We start from the raw sequence: 16,656 nt of genomic DNA, 5'->3' as shown, positions 1-16,656 counted from the left end.
GTACCTTCTTACAATCCCACCAGGAGTGGAAGAGTGTTCCTCTTTCTCCACATCCTCACCAACACCTGCTGTCTCCTGAGTTTTTAACCTTAGACATTCTGACTGGTGTGAGGTTCTTAAGGTGCGTCTTGGCCATCCGAATTTCTTCAGGCAAAGGATAAGCAGGCTGAGAAAGAAGTTAGGGAAATGACACCCTTCACAATAGCCACAAACAATATAAAGTATCTTGCTGTGACTCTAACCAAACAAGTGAAAGATCTATATGACAAGAACTTTAGGTCTCTGAAGAAGGGAATCGAAGAAGACCTCAGAAAATGGAAAAATCTTCCATGCTCATGGATCGGCAGGATTAATATAGTTAAAATGGCCATCTTGCCAAAAGCAGTCTACAGATTCAATGCAATCCCCATCAAAGTCCCAACTCAGTTATTCACAGAGTTAGAAAAAGCAATTCTCAAATTCATCTGGAATAACAAAAAACCCAGGATAGCTAACACTATTCTCAATAGTAAAAGAACTTCTGGGGGAATCAGTTTCCCAGACCTCAAGCAATACTACAGAGCAATAGTGTTAAAAACTGCATGGCATTGGCACAGTGACAGGCAAGTGGACAAATGAAATAGATTTGAAGACCCAGAAATGAACTCACACCCCTATGGTCACTTGATCTTCAACAAAGGAGCAGAAAACATCCAGTGGAAAAAAGATAGCCTTTTCAACAAATGGTGCTGGTTCAACTGGAGGTCAGCATGCAGAAGAATGTGAATTGATCCGTTCTTATGTCCTTGTACTAAACTCAACTCCAAGTGGATCGAGGACCTCCATGTAAAACCAGACACACTGAAACTAATAGAAAAGAAACTGGGGAAAACCATTGAGAACATGGGCATAGGGGAAATGTTCCTGAACAGAACATCAATAGCTTATGCTCTAAGATCAAGAATAGACAAATAGGACCTCATAAAAGTACAAAGTTTCTTTAAGACAAAGGACACTGTAAAAAGGACAAAATGGCAACCAACAAATTGGGAAAAGATCTTCACCAACCCTACATCTGATAGAGGGCTAATATCAAATATATACAAAGAACTCAAGAAGTTAGACCCCAGGGAACCAAATAACCCTATTAAAAATGGGGTACAGATCTAAACAAAGAATTTTCATCGTGCTGAGGTTTCAGTTGTGACTAGCCTGTCTTTGAGCCCAAGATATTTTTCTTTGCTTTTAGTTCACTTAATGATTCATTACTCAGTAAAGCAAATGCTTCCTGCCTGTCTCCTCTACTTATCAGAATTACATGGATTAAAGTAGTTCTTTATAGTATTAAGATCACTCCATTTGAAGAAACTGTATTAAGGAAAAGAGAATTAATGTAATTTTTTAAGAGAAAAGACACATGATGCTTAATATAAACAAGAACAACTAAAAGATAAGATAAATTTAGCTCTACATAAATTGAAACATGGGATTTGCAGAGGACACTGTGGCTTTGCTCTGCTTGCTGCAGCCATGGTCAACCCTACTGGGTTCCTCGATATCATAGCCGATGATAAGTCGTTGGGCTGTGTCTCCTTTGAGCTGTTTGCAGACAAAGTTCCAAAGACAGCAGAAAACTCTTGTGCTCTGAGTACTGAAGAGAAAGGATTTGGCTGTAAGGGTTCCTCCTTTCACAGAATTATTCCAGGATTCATGTTCCAGGGTGGTGACTTCACACACCATAATGACACTGGTGGCAGGTCCATCTATGGAGAAAAATTTGAGGATGAGAACTTCATCCTGAAGCGTACAGGTCCTGGCAAACACTGGAGCAAACACAAATGGTTCCCAGTTTTTTATCTGCACTGCCAAGACTGAATGGCCGAGTGGCAAGCATGTGGTCTTTAGGAAGGTGAGAGAAGGTATGTGCACTGTGGAAGCTGTGGAGTGTTTTGGGTCCAGGAATGGCAAGCCCAGCAAGAAGATCACCATTTCCAACTGTGGACAGCTTTAATTTCTTTTGACTTGCAGGCATTTTACCCATCAAATCATTCCTTCTGTAGCTCAGAAGAATGCCCCCACCCCATCTGCTCACAATACTCTCTAATCTCTGCTCTCACTGAAGTTCTTTGGGTTCCATATTTTCCTCATCCCCCTTCAAGTCTAGCTGGATTACCAAGTTAAGTTTCTGATTATGAATAAAAACTAAATAATAATTAAAAAAATGGAAACATGGTAGTATACTAATAGCCACAGTTTCGTACCTAACCTCAAATTTAACTCATAGTCCCTGTGGCTTCTGGTGTTAGAATGACTCAGATCCTCACAGCAGGAAGTATTCCCCATTTATTATTGGATGTATACATGATTGCAGTAAGCAGCTTGCTTTCTGAAGTGGAATCCTGATGGCCTTATCCCCAAAGCCAAAGCTACCCTAAGGGTCATGGCTATCAAAGCCTTTGCGCATTGGGAATGGCACCTTGTCTACTGCCCTCAGCTCACATACGGATTCTCCACTTGCCTATTATAAGTTGTGCTTGCACCAAGAGCAAGTTGCAAGGAAACAAAGAAAAACCTCTTGGACATTCAGTAGTTCAAAATTTAGCATAATTATTCATTCCGAAATACTTTTGTGTATGTGGTTTATATGTGTACATGTGTACATGTGTGTTTTTGGTTTTCTTTGCTTGTTAGTATATTTCTGATGAGAGTTCAAGGTTGAGAACCTTCCTTGATTGCTCTCTCTCTCTCTGTCTCTCTCTCTCACTGTCTTGCTCTGTCTCTCTGTCTCTGTCTCTCTCTTTCTCTCTCTTTCTCTCTCTCTCTTTCTCTCTCTCTCTCTCTCTCTCTCTCTCTCTCTCTCTCTCTCTCTCTCTCTCTCTCTCTCTCTCTCTCTCTCTCTCTTTCTCTCTTCCTGTTGGACAGTTCTCTTGTTGACTCTGGGACTCTGGGACTTACCTTTTGTCTAGACTGGCTGGCCTACAAGTCTCCATGGTTCTCATGTTTCTGACACCCCTGAACTGGAGAAATATGTGTGGGCTACAAAACCCAGATTTTTTTTTTGGGTTCTGGATATCTTAACTCAGGTAATAGTACTTAAGTAGTAAGTCACTTACTACTGATCCATTTTCATCCCCTTAGTGCAACATCTTACCTGGTTATAAGCATTAGACTTAAGTGAGGATGGTTGAACACAGGGATTCTTCACCAGGTGCTTTTACACCCATGTATCTGTAGGAGTGTGATGACCGGGTGGCTCAGATAGGAGGACTCCTTAAGTCTCCCAAATTTGATTCCAGCCTGAGAAATATTCTGAGGTCCTAATGCTGGTGGAAGGGCTTAACCAGGAAGGCATAGGGGAGGATGGGAAAAATATGGGGGTATGAAAGTGAGTTAACCACAAAGAAAGTTGTTTGAAAAAGCTATATAGAGGTGGAGTAGCCTTTGATCTTACAAGGCAATTAGACAGTATAGTTAGAGTTGAGAGAACACATGTGATACAAAAGAAGGGAAGGGAAATACTGGGGATAGGAAAGATGAGCAGATAATGAGGCTAACTAAAGCTAAGGATATGTAGAAAATACTTGTAGAGCTATTCATTTGTTAGGTAATTTCAAAATAAATTTCACAGCAACAATGAAGAATGTACTATGCAGGGGTGGACAATGTTACTTCAAGAAGACATGGGTTTTCAAAAGATAACTGTAGCACCTGGCATGAGATGGCTTCATGAGTTACTGGGTAAGCAGGCCCCATTGGTCTCAAAAACAACACAGGTCATTGGCATTGTGGTATTTTACCAGCTACAACTACATGGTAAGACCCTGTTGCTGAAGACACCTTGGGCAGAGGACAATGCTGGATTTGGTCCCAAACTGACCAAGAAACTTTGTCCATGCTGTTTAGTTTACATGACGCTGAAACTATGCAGATGGCTTGGGGAGGGAGAAAATTGGTGTTAAACCTTGCATGTTACAATATCAACCTGTTACGCAAGATGTCTCTACTGGTACACTAGTGGTAAGTGGGTTATGGGCTAACCCACTTCCTCGGTGGATCTGTGTCCTGTTCCACAGGAGTAAAGTCAGGCCTGTTACTGCGCACCTGCCCTATGATCTGAGGGTAGAGGTTATTGAATTTTTTGCTAAATAATTATGCTTTAAACTAATATTAATGTTTATGTACATGGGCCTGGGCTGCTGCCAAACTTGGTCAGAGAAATGTGTGCACTGAACAGTTGTCAAGGCAGAAACATATACCTCTTTAAAGTTCTGACAAAAAATCACAGCAAGTGTTCAGAACTAAATGGGCTATTTTAATCGCCATCCTGAAAGGCTCAGAGAGCATCACTAAAGAGCTAGAAACAGAACAAGTGTGAAAGGATGGGGAGGAAGGATGTGAAATGCTCTTCTAGACACAATGCATCTTTTATTTATAAACTCATAGCAGCTGTGGCTAACTGCAAAAACAAGTCAAGCAGTCTCTCAACATAGACGGGGAGAATCTCATAAGACCTCACCTCTAACTGAGGAGCTATTGGCAGGTGTTCCTGCTAGGGTTTGAGTATCATCCTGCTAGGGTTAGAGAATCAGCCTTTGAGATGTTGCCACTCTTAGTCTTCATGTGTTGCATGTAGTTGATGGTCCCATATCAGTGTGTGTGTTTGTGTGTGTGTGTATGTGTGTGTGTGTGTGTATGGAACACTAACTGGATGCAGTGTAGAAGGAGGATGAGGAGGAAGAGGAGGAGGAAAGTGTGGAGGAGAAGAAGGAAAAGAAGGAGGAGGAGAATAAGTAATGATGTAGTTGGGAGGTGAACATGTGGGACAATATCCAAAGGCACTGGAGTGGACAAATAGGGGTATCTATGATCATGCTTCATAATATACCATATGAAATTCCCTAAGAATTAACAAAGAAGAGTGATAGGAAATTAAATCACTCTCTTGAAATGTCTTTCCATGTGATATGTTCCATTTGTGTTGGAGTTAACTTAATCATTAAGGCAAAGCTACTAAGACAAACCACAATACAACAACAAATACCTCTGTAATGGCACAGCACACACTGCAGTTGTACTTGGGAGAGTACCTACTTCTCTATAGGTGACTCATTTAGGTAAAAGTGTGATCGTTAGCTTACAGAATGATTGGACATGGATAAGGAGAACAGATGCTAAGAGACAATGTTCTCAAAGGGCACAGAAGTGGGAAATGATGATAGCGTGAGAGTATTTGGCCACAGAGAAAGATTCCAAGATCACACAATGAGTATGTCTATGATTTCCACCTGCATTAAACAGTGGTTGATATTCTAGAAAAATATTTGGGAATATGAGACAAGCAGAAATATAACAACCAAACTCAAAGGAAACAGCAGAACTATTAATAAAATAATTTTGTTAATGGAAGTATCCAGTAATCCAGAAGCTTCCTGTTCAAGAGTCACTATATCTGATGGGCGGATAATACATTTATTTAAAAATATGATCTCTTTCATCCAAAATTCTCTTGCTTCATTTAACATCCAAATTCATCTATAAAGTTATGTGTGTATGTGTTTTTTTGTGTGTGTGTGCATATGATTTATGTATTCATATATGTGTTGTTAAAAATAATAAAATAAAAAGCTATATACATATATTTATAACATACATACATTTTATTATAATAATTTAATAAAACATTTTGCCTCACAATAAACAGAATTTGTATAAATATATATTGTCCTTGTTAGGAAAGGGTGCACTTTATTCTTCTTTCTCCTATTTCCTATTTCTTGAAATTTCCTCTAACTTGATTTCTTTGTTTTAGTAATGTATACTCATCATATGAAATTATGGATTTATCTTATATGTTCTTGTTGTGAACCACTTTTTCCCAGTGAAGACCTATGAAAACACTCTTGATGGTAAATAGACTAGTATATCCACATTTTCTGTTCTACGTTTGAAGCTCTAATAAGAATTAATGCTCAAAAATATTTAAATTTCTTGTTTAAAGGTAAATATCAAGGATATATATATATATATATATATATATATGGAAATATTAAATGACAATTATTTTTGTAAGAAACTTTATAAACCAGATAGTTAATGTATCTGAAAATATGACACAATCCATTTACATCCAGCACTGTGTTCCATACTTACTTGCTTGGTTTCAATTTTTGCGCAATATCCACATTTAGATCATTGATAATATTAAACAGCTTACATGTTCAAAATGTGTCTCATTATTTTTCAAATATATGTCACATATTTTGTAGTAACCTTCAGAAACTGTGCTGCACTTTTTCTTTGCTCCCAAATAAAACAAGCTACAAATGTAAATCAAAGAATGTGTTCAATTGCATATGCATGATGGATATAAAGAGAAAGGTTCATATTGAATACTATAAGTTTTATGATATTAAACATCAGTTGACAGTATTTGGAAGTTGTCAGAGCCATAAGAGTTTTAACTGTGTAAAACTTATGTGAGCATATCTGCACGTGATATGCTTTTATCAGGTCTAACCCATATTCTCAAATCTTCAAGTTTTCCAGACTCCTTTTTTTCTTTTCTTAAACCCAGTGAATCAGTTTAGTGCTGGCAGTATGTGCATTCTGTGGAAAAATTTACTGGAGGACAGGTAGCTTTCAGAGACCATGTCCTTGAATAAACTGGCTCTTCCTCCTCCATCAGTCAAGAGTTGCCAATACCTCCTCAGCTAAGGGTGGGGCTTATGAGCATCTTGTCGATCCATATTGGGGCTTTGTTTGACTTGATTTTTGTGCCAGTGGAATTTGTACTATTGCTCAGTTCTCAGTTCTGTGTGCTGACATATTAAGCTGGAGCCATTTGAACCTGAACCTGACTTATTTTTGCTCAAGATGATGCCTTATGAACTCTTTCATGTGAATGAAAGAGTTTCATCTCACCTCCTATATACTGTGCTCAAGAATAGTCAGTTCACACAAGGAAAGCACACTCTTCATATAAGTGGAAATTAATATAGAAACAAAAATATTGGGGAAATTTTTAAAAAATTGGAAAAAGTTTTGGTAAATAACAAAACCAATCATTCTAAATGCAAGGCTTTCAAACAAATGTGTATGTTACATATAAAAAATATTTTCTTTATTTAAATATCCTCAAATCTGGATATCCAGATTTGTACTGAAATTCTACAATAGAAAAATTTTCTTTAAGTAACAATGTTTATGAAGACATATTCATCTCCTGGAGGACATAGTAAGAGGTCATGGACAAGTATTTGGTTTTCTTACAATATATTACATGATAGTAGTATTCAATGTTTGTGCTTGTGAGATTGGTACTACGAACTACAAACTTCTCTCTGGTGTTTATAGAGATAAAATGCTTTCAGGATACAGATAGTAGCTTGAAGCTTGTGTTGCATCTTTTCTAAAATTCTGTTCATTTTCGTTTTCAGACAGCACTTTTTCTAACGTGACAGTCTACTTTTTTAAGTGACTGGAGTTAAAATGTGGGGTCTATCAGTGCTTCTAGAAAGAAAAACAAATACTTGTCCATGACCTCTTACTATGTCCTACAGGAGATGAATATGTCTTCATAAACAATGTTACTTAAAGAAAATTTTTCTATTGTAGAATTTCAGTACAAATCTGGATATCCAGATTTGAGGATATTTAAATAAAGAAAATATTTTTTATATGTAACATACACATTTGTTTGAAAGTCTTGCATTTAGAATGATTGGTTATTGTTATTTACCCAAAAATTGTCCAATTTTTAAAAAATTTCCCCAATTTTTTCTGTTTTTCTGTTTCTATATTAATTTCCATTTATATGAAGAGATGCAAATATAAACAACAGAATACAAGAGATGGAAGAAACAATCTCAGATGCCGAAGATACCATAGAAACCACTGACTCAACAGTCAAAGAAAATGCAAAATGCAAAAAGCTTGTATCCCAGGACATCCAGGAAATACAGGATACAATGAGAAGACCAAACCTAAGGATAATAGGTATAGATGAGAGTGAAGATTTACAACTGAAAGGACCAGCAAATATCTTCAACAAAATTATGGAAGAAAACTTTCCCAACTTAAAGAGAGAGAGAGATGCTATGAATATACAAGAAGCCTACAGAACTCCAAACAGACTGGACCTGAGCAGAAATACCTCTCGCCACATAATAATTAAAACCCCAAATACACTAAACAAAGAAAGAATATTAAAGGCAGTAAGAAAAAAAAGGGCAAGTAACATATAAAGGAAGACCTATCAGAATCATACCAGACTTCTCACCAAAGACCATGAAAGCTAGAAGATCCTGGGCAGATCTCATGCAGACTCTAAGAGAACACAAATGTCAGCCAAGACTACTATACCCAGCAAAACTCTCAATCACAATAGATGGAGAAACCAAGACATTCCATGACAAAAACCAAATTTATACAATATCTTTCCACAAACCCTGCTCTGCAAAGAATAATAGGAGGAAAACTCCAATACAAGGAGGGAAACTACACTCTGGAAAAAGCAAGATAGTAACCTTCCTTCATCAAACCCGAAAGAAGATAACCAGTGAAATATAAAAATAACATAAAAAATGACAGGAAGTAATAATCACTATTAATATCTCTTAATATCAATGGACTCAATTCCCCAGTAAAAAGACATAGACTAACATACTGGATAAGGAAACAGGACCCTACATTTTGCTGCATACAGGAAAAACACCTAAATGTCAAAGACAAAAACTACCTTAGAGTAAAAGGCTGGAAGGCAATTTTACAAGCCAATGGTCTTGGGAAATGAGTCAGAGGAGCCATTCTAATATCAGATAAAATTGACTTTCAACCTAAAGTCATCAAAAGGGACACTGAGAGAAACTTCTTGCTGGTCAAAGGAAAAATCCACCAAGAAGAACTTTCAATTCTGAACATCTATGTGCCAAATGTAAGGGCACCCTCATTCGTAAAAGAAACTTTAGTAAAGCTCAAAGCACACATTGCACCCCATTGTGGGGGACTTTAACACTCCACTCTCCCCAATGGACCGATCAGGAAAACAGAAACTAAACAGGGACACAGTAAAACTAATCGAAGCTTTCGTCCAATTGGATTTGACTGATATTCATAGAACATTTCACCCTAAAGCAAAAGAATATACCTTTTTCTCAGCACCTCATGGTACCTTCTCCAAAATCGATCATATAATTGCTCACAAGACAGACCTCAACAAATACAAGAAGATCAAACTAATCCCATGCCTCCTATCAGATCACTATGGAGTGAGAGTGGTCTTCAATGGCAACAAAAATGACAGAAAGCCCACATACACATCGAGGCTGAAAAATAATCTACTCAATGACACCTTGGCCAAAGAAGAAATAAAGAAAGAAATCAGAGACTTTTTAGATTTTAATGAAAATGAAGGCACAACATACCCAAATCTTTGGGACACAATGAAAGCAGTGCTAAGAGGAAAACTCGTAGCACTGAGTCCCTCCAAAAAGAAAATGGAGAGTGCATACATTAGCAGTTTAACGACACACCTGACAGCCCTAGAACAAAAAGAAGCCAATTCACCCAGGAGGAGTAGAAGACAGGAAATCATCAAACTCAGGGCTGAAATCAGTCAAGTGGAAACAAAGAGAACCATACAAAGAATCAATGAATCCAGGAGCTGGTTCTTTGAGAAAATCACCAAGATAGATAAACCCTTAGCCAGACTGACCAAAGGGCACAGAGAAAGTATCCAAATTAACAAACTTAGAAATGAAAAGGGGGATATAACAACAGAAACTGAGGAAATCCAAAAAATCATCAGATCCTACTACAAAAGCCTATACTCAACACAACTGGAGAATCTGGAGGAAATGGACAATTTCCTTGACAGATACCAAATACCAAAATTAAATCAGGACCAAATAGATCATCTAAACAGTCCCATAACCCCTAAAGAAATAGAAGGGGTCATAGAAAATCTTCCAACCAAAAAAAGCACAGGACCAGATGGTTTCAGTGCAGAATTCTTTCAGACCTTCAAAGAAGACCTAACACCAATACTCTTCAAACTATTCCACAAAATAGAAACAGAAGGAACACTACCCAATTCCTTCTACGAAGCCACAATTACGCTGATACCAAAACCAGACAAAGATCCAACAAAGAAAGAGAACTTCAGACCAATTTCCCTTATGAACATCGATGCAAAAATACTCAATAAAATTCTTGCCAACTGAATCCAAGAACACGTCAAAACGATCATCCACCATGATCAAGTAGGCTTTATCTCAGGGATGCAGGGTTGGTTCAATATCTGGAAATCCATCAATGCAATCCACTACATCAACAATCTCAAAGAAAAAAAACCACATGGTCATTTCATTGGATGCTGAAAAAGCATTGACAAAATTCAGCATCCTTTCATGCTTAAAGTCTTGGAAAGAACAGGAATTCAAGGCCCATACCTAAACACAGTAAAAGCAATATACAGCAAACCTGTAGCCAGCATCAAACTAAATGGAGAGAAACTTGAAGCAATCCCATTAAAATCAGGGACTAGACAGGGCTGCCCCCTTTCTCCTTATCTTTTCAATATTGTACTTGAGGTACTAGCTCGGGCAATTCGACAACATAAGGAGGTCAAAGGGATACAAATTGGAAAGGAAGAAGTCAAGCTATCATTATTTGCAGATGATATGATAGTCTACCTAAGTGACACAAAAAACTCCACTAGAGAACTCCTAGAGCTGATAAACAACTTTAGGAAAGTGGCAGGTTATAAAATCAACTCAAGCAAATCAGTAGCCTTCCTATACTCAAAGGATAAGCAGACTGAGAAAGAAATTAGGGAAAAGACCCCCTTTACAATAGCCACAAACAGTATAAAGTACCTTGGGGTGACTCTTACCAAACATTTGAAAGATCTGTATGACAAGAACTTCAAGACTATGAAGAAGGAAATGGAAGAAGACCTCAAAAATGGAAAAACCTCCCATGCTCATGGATGGGCAGGATTAATATAGTTAAAATGGCCATTTTGCCAAAAGTAATATACAGATTCAACGCAATAGCCATCAAAATCCCAACTCAATTCTTCACAGAGTTAGAAAGAGCAATCCTCAAATTCATCTGGTTTAACAAAAAACCCAGGATATCTAAAATTATTCTTAACAATAAAAGAAATTCTGGGGGTATCAGTATCCCTGACCTCAAGCAATACTACAGAGCAATAGTGTTAAAAACTGCATGGTATTGGTACAGTGACAGGCAGGCAGATCAATGGAACAAGATTGAAGATCCAGAAATGAACCCACACACCTATGGCCACTTGATTCTGGACAAAGGGGCAGAAAACATCCAATAGAAAAAAGATAGCCTTTTCAACAAATAGTGCTGGTTCAACTGGAGGTCAGCATGCAGAAGAATGCGAATTGATCCATCCTTGTCTCCTTGTACTAAGCTCAACTCCAAATGGATCAAGGACCTCCACATAAAGCCAGACACTCTGAAGCTAATAGAAAAGTAACTGGGGAAGATCCTTGAGGACATTGGTACAGGGAGAAACTTCCTGAACAGAACACCAATAGCTTATGCTCTAAGATCAAGAATTGACAAATGGGACCTCATAAAATTACAAAGTTTCTGTAAGGCAAAGGATACCATCAAAAGGGCAAATCAGCAACCAACAAATTGGGAAAAGATCTTCACCAACCCTACATCAGACAGAGGGCTAATACACAATATATATAAAGAACTCAAGAAGTCAGACTCCAGAAAACCAAATAACCCTATTAAAAAAATGGATTACAGAGTTAAAGAATTTTCACCCGAAGAACTTCGGATGGCAGAGAAGCATCTTAAAAAATGCTCAACTTTATTAGTCATTATGGAAATGCAAATCAAAACAATCTGAGATTTCACCTTACACCAGTCAGAATGGCTAAGATTAAAAATTCAGGAGACAGCAGATGCTGGCCAAGATGTGGAGAAAGAGGAAAACTCCTCCACTGCTGTTGGGGTTTCAAATTGGTACAACCACTCTAGAAATCAGTCTGGCGGTTCCTCAGAAAACTGGGCACCTCACTTCCAGAAGATCCTGCTATACCACTTCTGGGCATATACCCAGAAAATTCCCCACCATGTAATAAGGATACATGTTCCACTATGCTCATAGCATCCCTATTTATAATTGCCAGAAGCTGGAAAGAACCCAGGTATCCATTAACAGAAGAGTGGATGCAAAAAATGTGGTATATATACACAATGGAGTACTATTCAACCATTAGAAACAATGAATTCATGAAATTCTTAGGCAAATGCATGGAGCTGGAGAACAGCATACTAAGTGAGATAACCAAGTCTCAAAAGATGAATCATGGTATTCACTCACTAATAAGTGGATATTAACCTAGAAAACCGGAATACCAAAAACATAATCCACATACCAAATGAGGTACAAGAAGAATGGAGGAGTTGCCCCTTGTTCTGGAAAGACTCAGTGAAGCAGTATAGGCCAAAACCAGAACAGGGAAGTGGGAAGGGTTGGGTGGGAAAACAGGGGTAGGGAAGGGGGCTGATGGGACTTTCGGGGAGTGGGGGTGTAGAAAAGGGGAAATCATTTGAAATGTAAATAAAAATATATCGAATAAAAAAAAAGAAGCCTATAATGTAAGAAGATATCCTTCAGCAAACTCTATATACATTTCTGTGCCTCAATTTAGACACAGCTTACAAACATGTTGTTATTAAAGCAGTCCTCTTGACCTAAAAAAAAAAAAAAAGTCATGATTGATGTTCTTTCTTACACAGAACCCATTCTATTGTTGTGGTTTTCATGTACTTCTTCAATTGAGTAATAGAGTGCTTCATTTCTCTCTTCAATTTTTTTGGGGGATTTCCATCTTGTATTAAAATCAATTTGCATATCCTTAAAAAAAAAGGAGTGTGCTTTCCTTGTGCGAACTGACTATTCTTGAGCACAGTCTATAGGAGGTGAGATGAATCTAATCATACTTTATTTTGCCATTTGAGATGCCCACATCTCAATACTCTAGATGTTATACCAGGGAATGCCCATGAATCCTTAGCTTACCCAAACTCTATGCTTCTCCTGCAATTGTTTCTAGTTAAAACCACTTATTTCAGTAGTTTTTCCCAGGTTGACTATGTTTCTAACCACCATTCTTGCAGTATCTGGTTTTGGTTCCCCATAACTAACACATTTCATTGGTATCTCGCTAATATTCAAATGAGTTTACTCTGTTTTATGAAAGTATCTAGAGTAGACTTGTTCTGTTTGCAAACACTTAACTCATTCAGGACTCATTGGTATTCCATACAAATATTAAGTGATACCAGCAAATTGACCAAGTCAATTAATATGTCTGCTCAGCGCCTAGTCTGAGCCTTGTTGGCATCTAGAGACTATCAATTAGCTGCCACCTTTTTGGAATCTTTTTTTTTTTTTTAACTTTGAAAAGTCCTCTTGTTCTTGACCTTCAAAAATGAACAATCCTAATAAAATATTAAAAGATATGGGCCTGGTTTATTTTATGAGAATGGAAATGAAAGGAGAATGATTTTTCTTTAGTTTGACAATATTGATGTCTACTTTCTTCTAATTTTAATGCAGACACTGTCAGTACACATTACAGACAACTCAGTAAATCTTTACAGAGAAGAGACATTGAAAAATATTCTCCTGATTATTCATTTTCCCCATGAGACTGGGACTGCACTACACATGATATAAAGTATGTCTCAAACAAAATGGAAACACGGCTAATTACCATTTTAGTCAAACACATCGGGGATTGAAAACACAAGGTGCACAAATAGATTCTGTTTCTAATTATCCAAGGGGAAAAACTTCCATTCTGAATTATAGATTTTAGGTGCCCATTTCTTCCCTTTGCTGCTCGGTCTCTTTCTGTATTTGTGGTGTGTGTGTGTGTGTGTGTGTGTGTATGTGTGTGTGTGTGAGCCTATTTCAAAATTTGTGTTACTTATTTGCAGCAAAACAAGAAAGGAGACAGAAGAAAAATGCATGAGAAGGATTTATAGCTCACAGTACCATTGTAAGGAGCAGATGAAAAGAAGTTGATTCCAATTAAACCTTGGCCATTTCATTCACTCTCTTTGGTATGTATACATAAATGAGCTAAAGCGTTCTCTACAATATTAATATCCCACTACTGTTTTTCATTGTAATAGAAGAGTGAGTTTGGTCACCAGACAGAGGTCATGACTGCAGTACAGTATATATGTGATCCTGAACATTTTTTTTCATAACCATTTTTCAGGATATTTGTATTTTTATGCTGTCCTTTGAATTGCCAGGACTAAGGGACACCTATTTTATCCTAAAATGAGAACAATAAATATTGTTACAAATGTTTGCCCTCTAATGTCAGCTTCTTTTGCAGGCAAAAGTCAAATTCTGGTAAAGCAATCTATTTTTCTGTGAAAACCCAGCCAACCGAAATACAAAATACCTCCAACAAGACTGTGTACAATTTGCTGCACTCTGTAGTTGTAAATTCAAGAGTGAGCATTTGCATGCGGTAAGCATGATCAGGATGCTGTGTCTACCTTTTTAAAATCTCACCGGCCCTGACATGGTATTTGAATCACAGACTTTGAATTTCAGCTTGAAATTGGAGGTTTAAAGTCTCACTTTTGCATTTGAGTTATTTGCTATTTGGGATTTGACTTTTTATGCTCTGTCTATATGAGGGAAACACTGTATCACAACACAAATCACAGTGTGTTTAATCTTTAAATTCTAAAAATATTTAAAAATATTTACTCTTGAGGCCACCTACTGAAGCAGGGCTTACCTTGCAAGGGAAGTACTCTTAAGGAAGACTCTCCTTTCCCTAGATGTCACCTGTCAATAGCTCTTCATTTAGGTATTGTAAGTGAACAGATCTCATGAACCTGTTTCCATTCTGGGCTTCATTATTTGACCAACTCAATCTTGTGTAAGTCTTGTGCAAATGACCAGCTGCTGGGAATTTGAGTCCAGTGGCTGTTTCCTGTCTAGAAGATACTGTTTCATTCAGATCGCCCAGACCTCAGCTTTCCTAATGGTTCTGCCCACACTGTGCAATAGTCCTTGAGTCTTGCATGGAGTATCAGATAGATGTCCCATTTGTAGCTGAACACTCTACTATCCCATCTACTCTGCACGTGGATCAGTGGTAAGTTTCTTGGATAGCTCTTGTCCATTGCAGAAAGAAACTTCTCTGGTGCTAATCTCTATGTGGAGAGATTTGATTTTAGTGAATAGGCTGATATTTTGTCTGTTTAGCAGACTCAGAACAGTAGGTTTACTCCAGGAGCATGCGAGCTTCTGAATGTTGGGATTTATAGTGCTGTGTCAAGCATGCATTACTTCCCATAGAGTGCGTCTTTTATGGGCATCTGAAGGTTATTTTTTAAAAAAAAAGACAGAGAGATCTTGTTATTAAGAGCGAGTGAGGAGAGGATATAGATCTGAGAGGAGTGAGAAGGGGATGCTCTACATAGGATGGAAATGTATTTGATTGAATTCTCAAAGGTTAATAATTAATAATAATAATAATAATAATAATAATATCTGTCTATCTGTCGGTCTGTCTGTCTGTCTATCTATCTATCTAAATAGCACAGTAATCCTGTTGAGTAGTTCTTAAGGTCAACCAAGTTAGAAACCTCTTGGTTAAGGCCAACACATGCTTACCATTACTGTACACTTACAATGCCACACTGTCCATGATTGTATTTTGGAAGGATCCTAGCTTGGTAAGTGTTTTGGTTGCTTCTCTCCTTTAGAAGTTTGCATAGAACCTTCTGGTTCCATAAAAGCTATTTCTTAGGGACAAGGAATTCATATCAGTTCTAGCTCAGGGGCCTCTCTGCTCTGTGTCTAAACTTGTAGAGAGCCTTATTGGGGTGCCATGCCACCTGGCAGGAACTTGACATTGACCAAGGTGAAGCGCCTTTCCCAACCTTTGAGCTGTAATTCCTATGCTAGCCATAATCCCCTCCACCTAGAATGGAACACTCAGACCAAGGTGAAGTTCATTGTTCCTCCAGGTCTACAAATTCCTGGATTAATCAGGTGACGTGCCCAGCCTCCAGAGCTGTGGAGCTAACACCCAGAGAACAACCAGACCAGTTTCCTGGAACACACCCTGAAAATTGGGGTGTGGGAAGGATCTTGCCTCAAACCCTAAAATTCTGAGTCCTCCATTAAACCTCAAGACTTTGAGTAGCTGGTGTTGTCTTAGTCTCTGTCTCTTTTTGATGCCTTGCCATACATCCCCAGCTTCCCTTCTAGGTAATCTGTTTGATTTAACTGTGGGCAGTTGCATAAACTGTATGATGTCTTCAACAATAGAGACTTACTTCCCAGCAGCGAGAAGCAACCAAGGTCAACAGTAATATCCTGCAATATTCGGGGAGTCTCTTAGACAACCTCACCAACAACTCAAAAGAGAGCTTCTCATGCCTGGTGATGGGAGTTTTGTAAGGTATTCTTTGAATGGATTGCTTTTTTCCCAAATGGAAAATTTTCATTAAGATAATATATGTATTTTTATATGTAAAGTTACGTGTATTATAGCTAATTTAGGTAAGTAGTTTATATGTTCCTTATAACTTCACTAGGCATCCTGTTATTTTACTCTTATCCCTCCTTCTTCAGTATTT

At 37.8% G+C, this 16,656-nt stretch overlaps 1 pseudogene; it reads left to right on the top strand.

The window, feature by feature from the left end:
* The first annotated feature begins 1,509 nt into the window (after window positions 1–1,509).
* LOC127692650 (peptidyl-prolyl cis-trans isomerase A-like) lies at window positions 1,510–1,990 on the top strand (annotated as a pseudogene).
* The last annotated feature ends 14,666 nt before the right edge of the window (window positions 1,991–16,656 follow it).

The sequence above is a fragment of the Apodemus sylvaticus genome, chromosome 9, assembly GCF_947179515.1.
Source record: "Apodemus sylvaticus chromosome 9, mApoSyl1.1, whole genome shotgun sequence".
NCBI classification, from domain to species: Eukaryota; Metazoa; Chordata; class Mammalia; order Rodentia; family Muridae; genus Apodemus; species Apodemus sylvaticus.
This window is presented reverse-complemented; position numbering and strand designations above follow the sequence as displayed.